The 7,817-nt window shown below is 53.9% G+C and overlaps 1 pseudogene; it reads left to right on the top strand.

The window, feature by feature from the left end:
- Nucleotides 1–276: 276 nt before the first annotated feature.
- Nucleotides 277–6,448, top strand: LOC104001958 (mediator of RNA polymerase II transcription subunit 15-like; annotated as a pseudogene).
- Nucleotides 6,449–7,817: the final 1,369 nt, after the last annotated feature.

The raw sequence follows: 7,817 nt of genomic DNA on the forward strand, positions 1-7,817 counted from the left end.
GGGGGAAAGAGGGTGACCAGGAGGAGGAGAAAAGAGGGTGGCGAGAGGGAGCAGGGAAAGAGGGTTGGGGGAAAAAATGGAAAAATAGTTTGGGGTAGATGGAGGGCAAAACAGAGTGGAAAGCAGGATAGGGCAAAGAGGATGAGTGGGAAGGGGGAAATACTGAAAAGACGGTGGGGAAAACTTTGAGGGATAGATGGAGGGGGAAAAGAAGGAGGTGAGCAGGAGTGGGGAGAAGGTTTTCCGAAAAGGCTATGGGGAAATGTTTTTGGGTAGATGGAGAAGGGAGAGGGTGGCAAGGAGGAGCAGGGGAAAGACGATGAGGAAAACAGTTTTTGGGTAGATGAAGGGGGAAAAGAGGTTGGTGAGCAGCAGGAGTGAGGAGAAGGCTTTGGGAAAAGAGGGGGGAAAATATTTTTGCTTAGATGAAGGAGCAAAAGATGGTGATGAGAGTGAGACGGGGAAAAAGAAGGTGGCCAGGGAGAAGGGGAAAAGACAGTGGGAGAAAACAGTGGGGAAAGTGTTTGGGTAGATAGATGGGGAAAAGGGTGGTGAGCGGGAGAGTAGAGAAGGCTTTGCGAAATGACGGTGGGGGAAAAATGGTGGGGAAAAAGTTTTGGGGTAGATGGAGGAAGAAAATGGGTGGCAAGGGGGAGGAGGCCAAAGGCGGTTGGGAAAAGAAGGTGGAGAAATAATGGTGTGAGACAAAGGTTTTGGGCAGATTTTTTAAAATCAGATTATTTGTATTTTTGCTTTTGAGTAGTTTGAGTTCTTTATATATTTTGTGTATTAACCCCTTGGCTCATGCATAGTTTGCAAATATTTTGTTCCTCTCTGGGTTGTTTCTTCATTCTACTGATTGCTTCCTCTGCTTTGCAGAAGGTTTTAAGTTTAATGTAATTACATCTTTGCCTTTGTTGCTTATACTTTTGACAAGTTTAATGTAATTACATCTTTGCTTTTGTTGTTTGTGATTTTGATGTCTATTTGTGCTCAAGATTTCTATACATTATGTTCATTGTCTGCTTTATCAGTAAAAGTATAGTAGAGACTGGGTTTCACCATGTTTGCCAGGCTGGTCTCGAACTCCTGACCTCAGGTGATCTGCCCTCCTCAGCCTCCCAAAGTGCTGGGATTACAGGTGTGAGCCACCGTGCCCAGCAATCATCTTCTTTCTTAGATGGAGTCTTGTGTGAAACACACCACAGAAGTTATGTTCACTTACAGCTGGGGGAGGCTGACCACCTTGTGTGACAAGGTTGGAACCCGACTGCCACACTTCCCTGTGTGTCTCCACATGTCCTCAGGCCTGCTGGGGGCTCCCTTGTCCTGGTCTTTCATGCAGAGGAAAGACGTAGTGTGTGTTGAGAGCCAGCCTGGTGGTGGGACGTAGTGACTGCCCAGCCAGTGGAAGCTGCTGCTCTTGCCTCTTCGGACAGTCCCTCCCCTGTCCAGGGGACACTTCATCTAAACACCTCAGGTCAAGCCCAGCAGGAAAATGAGATTCACTTTTCCTTTCTTTTTTTCTTTTTTCTTTTTTCTTTCTTTCTTTTTTTTTTTCATGTAGAGTCTCATTCTGTTGTCCAGGCTGGAGTGCAGTGGCGAGATCTCGGCTCATCGCAACCCCTGCCTCCCGGGTTCAAGGGATTATTCTGCCTCAGCCTCCCAGGGAGCTGGGATTACAGGCACCTGCCACCATGTCTGGCTAATTTTTGTATTTTTAGTAGAGACAGGGTTTCACCATGTTGGCCAGGCTCGTCTCGAACTCCTGGCCTCAAGAGATCTGCCCACCTCGGCCTCCCAAAGTGCTGGGATTATAGGCATGAGCTATCAAGCCCAGCCTAGAACTTCCCTTTTCTTTTCTTTTCTTTTTTTTTTTTTTGACACAGAGTCTTGTTCTGTCCCCCAGGCTGCAGTGCAGTGGCGTAATCTCGGCTCACTGCAACCTCCACCTCCCAGGCTCAAACGATTCTCCTGCCTTAGCCTCCCAAGTAGCTGGGACTACAGGCACGCACCACTATGCCCTGCTAATTTTTCTTTTGTATTTTTCGTAGAGACAGGCCAGGCTAGTCTTTAACTCTTACCTCAACTGATCCACCTGCCTCGGCCTCCCAAAGTGCTGGGATTACAAGCATGAGCCACTGTGCCGGGCCAAACTTCCCTTTTCTTTCCATTTCTTGGTATTTGGAAAGTGAGCAGCCATGGAACAGCCGGTGTTTTCAGCTGGTGCAGACCCAGCTGGTATGCTCGTAAGACTTCTAGCTGAAGGAAGTGTCCACCCTGCAGTCTCGCTGGCATCCCATCACCTTCCAGAAGCAGGATGCCAGCTGTGTGTGCTCTTGGCTCTGTGCTTGGGGTGCTGGTCTTGCCAGTTTTCCCACCCCTTGTTTCGGGTGAGGTCCCCGCCCAGCTGGCATGGGAAGGAGGATGGGGATTGGTCACCACTGTGGTTTGTTGCAGAGTGAGTTTGGTGGCTGCCTTGCCTGGGCCCAGCTCCCATGTTTCTTCCGCTTGGCTGCAGCTCCAGCCCTGCTCTGTCCCCCGTAGCTTCCTGCCCAGCCCCACACTGCAGCCTTCCCAGCACCCAGAAACAGCACAAACCCCACAGAACTCCAGTGTCCCCTCCCCTAGTCGTTTACACACACCTGCTAAGCCAGGCCTGGGACCCACAGCTCCATCATGTGAGCTGTACACGGCCTGGCAGGTTGAGGTGCTAGGTCACCCCTCACCTTTACAAGGCCTCAGGTCATACCATTCATGCGTGCTCTGGGGCCCTCAGAGCCCAAGCTCCCAGCCTGAGGGTCTGTGGCTGAGGCCTCACCCACCCATAGTCCTGCAGTGACCCCAGCTCTGTCGTGAGTCCAGCCAGCTCCAGCCGGGCCAGCAGCAGCTGTACTGGGACACACTGAAGCAGCTGTCCAAGCGCATCAAGCCCCTGCACCGCGTGGTCAACAAGATCGACAAGAATGAAGGTGGGCTGCGGCCGGGGTGGGGGCCAGCGCCCTGGGGATGCCACCAGGCTCGTGTCTTATGGTCCCCTCTGCTGTCCCAGACAGAAAAAAGGACCTGAGCAAGATGAAGAGCCTTCTGGACATTGTGACCGACCTCTCCAAGCAGTGAGTTTTGCCCACAGCCAACGTAGGGTCCACAAGGGCGTGGGTCGTCCAGCCATGGATGGGCATTTGGTGATGATGTGGGGTTAGCAAATGCCCTAGGCAGCTCTTTGGGCCCTGGACAGAGGCCTCCAAGTCTCCACTCTGGTGTGTGCTGGGGCTTCGAGCCCAGGCTTCATCTTGGCTGGTGCCCAGCCTTTGCCCTACTCCTGACCACTGCTGTGGCCCTCATGCTGGCCCATCACAGCCAGGTCTCATCCAGCCAGTAGTTGGGGGCCCAGCTTGCAGTGACCTGACCATCAGCTGGCCGTGATGGGCCTGAGCATGACCTGGAGTTCTGCCCCTGACTTCCCGGTGACCATGGACAGGCGACTGCATCTCAGTTACCCCATTTGCAGCCCATGTGTGCTGTCATGAAAATGAAACAAGACGGTGCTGGTGAGAAGCAGGTGGAAGGCAGGGCCACGGGCCACAGGCTGCTGTGAGCTCGGGCAGCACCTCAGAACCGCATGGGCGTTGGCCTATACTTCCCTGTCACCTAAACTCAGGGTGTCTCCCCACCCCCATCTAGAAGTGTCTCTCTGTTTTGCTTGTCTGGATAGAATGCCAGTCACTATTGGGTGGTCCTCCAGGCCTTCTTGAGTTGATTCTTCATTAGGGTTATAGGACTGAGCAGGACAGGGACTGGCCTAGGTGCAACTGAGGCCTTCCCAGCCTGGTCAGGGTCCTGGCCACTGTCCCTTCTCTTGACCCATTGCCTCACTGCCAACAGGGATGGGCAGCTCCTAGGGGTGAGGGCCACCTGCCTAGACTCTGGGTCTGGGAACAGCTGGTCAGCTGAAGGGAGCTCCTGCAGAGGTTTCTGAGGGCCGAGGCCCAGTGGCAGTGGTTGGGATACCAGATCCCAGCCTGAGACCTGCCATGTCTCCCAGCCCTCCAGCACAGAGCTCAGCCCAAGTCCCCTCTCTCTGCAGGTCCCCTGAAGACCTTGCCAAAGTGTGAGATCGCCCTGGAGAAACTCAAGAATGACATGGCGGTGGTGAGTGGGATGCTGGGGACCCCTGGGGGATCAGGGCTCCCTCAAGAACTCCTGGGGGCACCACTGGAGGGGCCTTCACGGTCAGGCTGCGTAGGGGCTGGGCCTGACCTGAGACCCTGCCCACCAGGCCTCTTCCAGGCCAGGTTTGCTGTGCTGGGCGGGAATGTGGGAGAAGTCACCCTCTGTCTGTGGCCCCCGTGGGTGCCTCTGCCACCCGGTCCAGAGACAGCAGGGACTCTGGGGAGGACAAGGCTGTGGGGGTGGGGATTATACCCAGGATCGGCCAACATTGTCTGCACAAGGGTGGAGGCTGAGAGAGAGGCCTCGGGAATCTGGCTGTGAGTGAGGACTGGCCTGAGGTGGGAAGGCCCCCTAAATGGAGAACCCTCAGGTCCCGGCCTTCTGACCGTGCCCATCCTACCTCCAGCCCACTGCCCCTGGTGCCGCTGACCAAACAGCAGTACCTATGCCAGCAGCTCCTGGATGCTGTCCTGGCCAATATCCGCTCACCCTCTTCAGCCATTCCCTGTACCGCACATTCGCTCCAGCCATGACTGCCATCCACGGCCCACTCATCACATACATCCAGCTGGGCTGGGCTTTGCAGAGAGCGGATGGCCAGCCCTGGACCATGTGTTCCCACTGTGGTCACCATGCTGCCTCCTCAAGTCCACAGTGGTATGCACCCAGAAGCACAGGCTTGAGGATGATGAGCAGCAGAGCATCCCCAGCATGCTCCAGGGCGAGGTGGCCAGGCTGGACCCCAAGTGCATGATAAACCTGGACTCTTCTCACTGCAGCAACAATGGCACCGTCCACCTGATCTGCAAGCTGGGCGAGTGTCCAGGAGGGCCAGGCTGGCACAAGTTAGCAAGCCTTGTCCACAGCACCAGGTCTCTGCCATCTGAGCCGGAGGGCACCGTGCCCAGACCCCACCCTGTGTTCACACCCCAGCAGGCTGTCTGCTTTGTCTTCACATACACGGAGCCCAGAACAGACTGGCCATGCCTCTGCCCCCACGCACCCTCACCTCCCCAACACAGATGCGGCTCGGCTTGCCTGAGGCCCTAGGGAGGTGGCAGGCAGGACCTCTGGGCACCCATTGATGCAGGGCACTCTGGGCTTCAGGTTTGAAAATCCGAGAGTCAGAGAGACATCCAGCCTTTGCCACAAGCCTCACCAGAACCTCCCGGGGTGTGAAGAGTCCTGTTCAGGAGCAGGGCTGTGAGGCGGGGCAGGCCAGGGCTTGTCCAGGTCACAGGTACAGCCTTGTGTGTTGCAAACGACAAGGACCTCCCAAGTGTGCCACCATGTGCCCACCCACTACCCTACCCAGAGTCCACTGTGGATGGACTGGCAGTGGCTGTACAGTGGGCAGACCCAGAGGAGCTGTCTGGGGGCCCAGGGCAGGCAGGGGTCATTCTGGAAAACCAAGCTTCTAGTGCTGCAGGGACAGTCTCTGTGCCCCTCCCCGGCTCAGGCCCCTTCCTCCCCTCTTCTGGCTCCTCCTGTGTGGAATCTCTCAGGTTCCAGTGGTAACCTGAGAGATAGGAGGCTCTGCTCTTCTTCTGTGTCCCTTTGCCCCTTCATCTTGTGTCCGGTCAGCTTTCCAGGGTGGCTGTGTTCAGTAGCTGAGGGGTGAGAAAGCCTATGGCTCAAGGACAGACCCCACTTTTCCCAGAGGCCACTAGGGAGCTCAGTGGAGCTGACAGGTCCTACCAGTAGCTTGGGCACACAAGACCCCATCTGGGTGATGTGGCTCCAAAGAGTCATGTTGACAGGAGTCAGTCTCCCTGAGCCCAGAGCTGGCCCATAGCAGAGCCAGGGCTGGGTCCCCAAGGTTGTCAGAGGCAAAGCCTTGAGCTCCAAATCCCGTTCAGATTCAGTTCTTCACTGATGATGAGGCTCCGGGAGGAGAGCCTGATGGCCAGGCAGGCAGCGTGCAGGGATCCTCCTGGTGCTTCAGCCAGTCCTGGGGCTGCCACTTCCCAGAGCACTGCCGGGTGTGCAGGGCGTGGGTGCAGCGCCAGCTGCCTCAGGCTCATGCCCACTGTTCGGTTGCAGGCACCAACCCCTTCCTCAGGTCGATGCACCACCGCGTGACCTCCAGGCGGCTGCAGCTCCCGGACAAGCACTAGGTTACCACCTTGCTCAGCACCTGTGCCCAGAGCATCCACAAGGCCTGCCTCTCGGCTGCCCAGCCAGGACTGCAGGGATGGCCCACAGCCTCATAGGGGCCAAGGATGCATGCCTCCTGTCAGACACTTCTAGATGTTGGCGTCTATGGAGAGCCTGGAGTTAGGTTAGCTTTCCTCCTTTTCTCTCCTGCCTTGGGGATCTGCCAAATGAAATCCCACACTTGTACAGACTGATACGTGCGCAGTGGAGCGGGCTGCCTGCAGGGCGTTGGCCGTCTTCTTGGAGAAGGCACTCCATGTGACTTCCTCCATGAAGCCAGACACAGTCCCCAGCCACGATCCTCGGGCTGCTCTCACCACGGCCTGTCCAGGGTCCGGGTGCATCTCAGCAGCATGAGGGTGTGCTCAGGGTGTTGTTAGAGCGTCTTGTGTGTGCTTGACACACCCCTGCTGCTTTCTATAGGAGAACACAGAGGACATAGGAAACCCTTCAAACACACATGGGACTCTCTGCTCACAGTTTTGTGTTCAGGCTGCACTGCTTTGGGCAAGTGGGGCACCCCCTAGGGAAGCCCCTGAGTCCAGGGCACAGGCTGCCTCTTTTAATACTTGTTTTTTTTCTCATACTCAGGATCTATACTGTAGAATTTATAACACTGTACCCTTAAGCTACACCAAATTTATTAAAAAATATTTTTTCTTTGATAATTAACTTTCCTGTAGCTTTTAAAATTTATAAACTTTTAAATTTTTTAACTTTTTGACTTGTAATAACAGCTTAGAATACATTGTACAGCTAGCTGTATAAAAATATTTTTCTTTATAGCCTGTAAGTTTTTTTATTTGAAAAACGTTCTATTTTAATTTTCATTTTGAAAACTCTGTTAAAAGCTGTGACACAAACATATACATTAGCCTAGGCCTACATTGGGTCAAGATCATCAGTGTTACTCTCTTCCACCTCCACATCTGCTCCCATTGGAAGGTTTTTAGAGGAAATAACGTGTGGATCCAGCTGTCATCTCTTGTAGTAACAATGCCTTTTTCTGGAGTAACTCCTGAAGGACCTTCTGAGGCTGTGTTTCATAGTTAACTTTTTATCTTTAAGTAGGAGTATACTCTAAAATAACAATAAAAAGTATACCATAGTAGGCTGGGCCTGGCGGCTCACGCCTGTAGTCTCAGCACTTTGGGAGGCCAAGGCGAATGGATCACCTGAGGTCAGGAGTTGAGACCAGCCTGGCCAACATGGCAACAGCCCTTCTCTACTAAAAATACAAAAAAATAAGTCAGGCATGGTGGCTTGCAGCTGTAGTCCCGGCTACTCTGGAGGCTGAGGCAGGAGAATTGCTTGAACCCGGGAGGCGGAGGTTGCAGTGAGCTGAGATCACGCCACTGCACTCCAGCCTGGACAATAAAGTGAGACTCCATCTCAAAGAAAAAGTATATTATAGTAAATACATAAACCAGTAACAGTTATTTATTCTCATTATCAAGTATTGTATACTATACATAATTGAATGTGCT

This window comes from Pan troglodytes, chromosome 15 (assembly GCF_028858775.2).
Source record: "Pan troglodytes isolate AG18354 chromosome 15, NHGRI_mPanTro3-v2.0_pri, whole genome shotgun sequence".
Classification (NCBI taxonomy): domain Eukaryota; kingdom Metazoa; phylum Chordata; class Mammalia; order Primates; family Hominidae; genus Pan; species Pan troglodytes.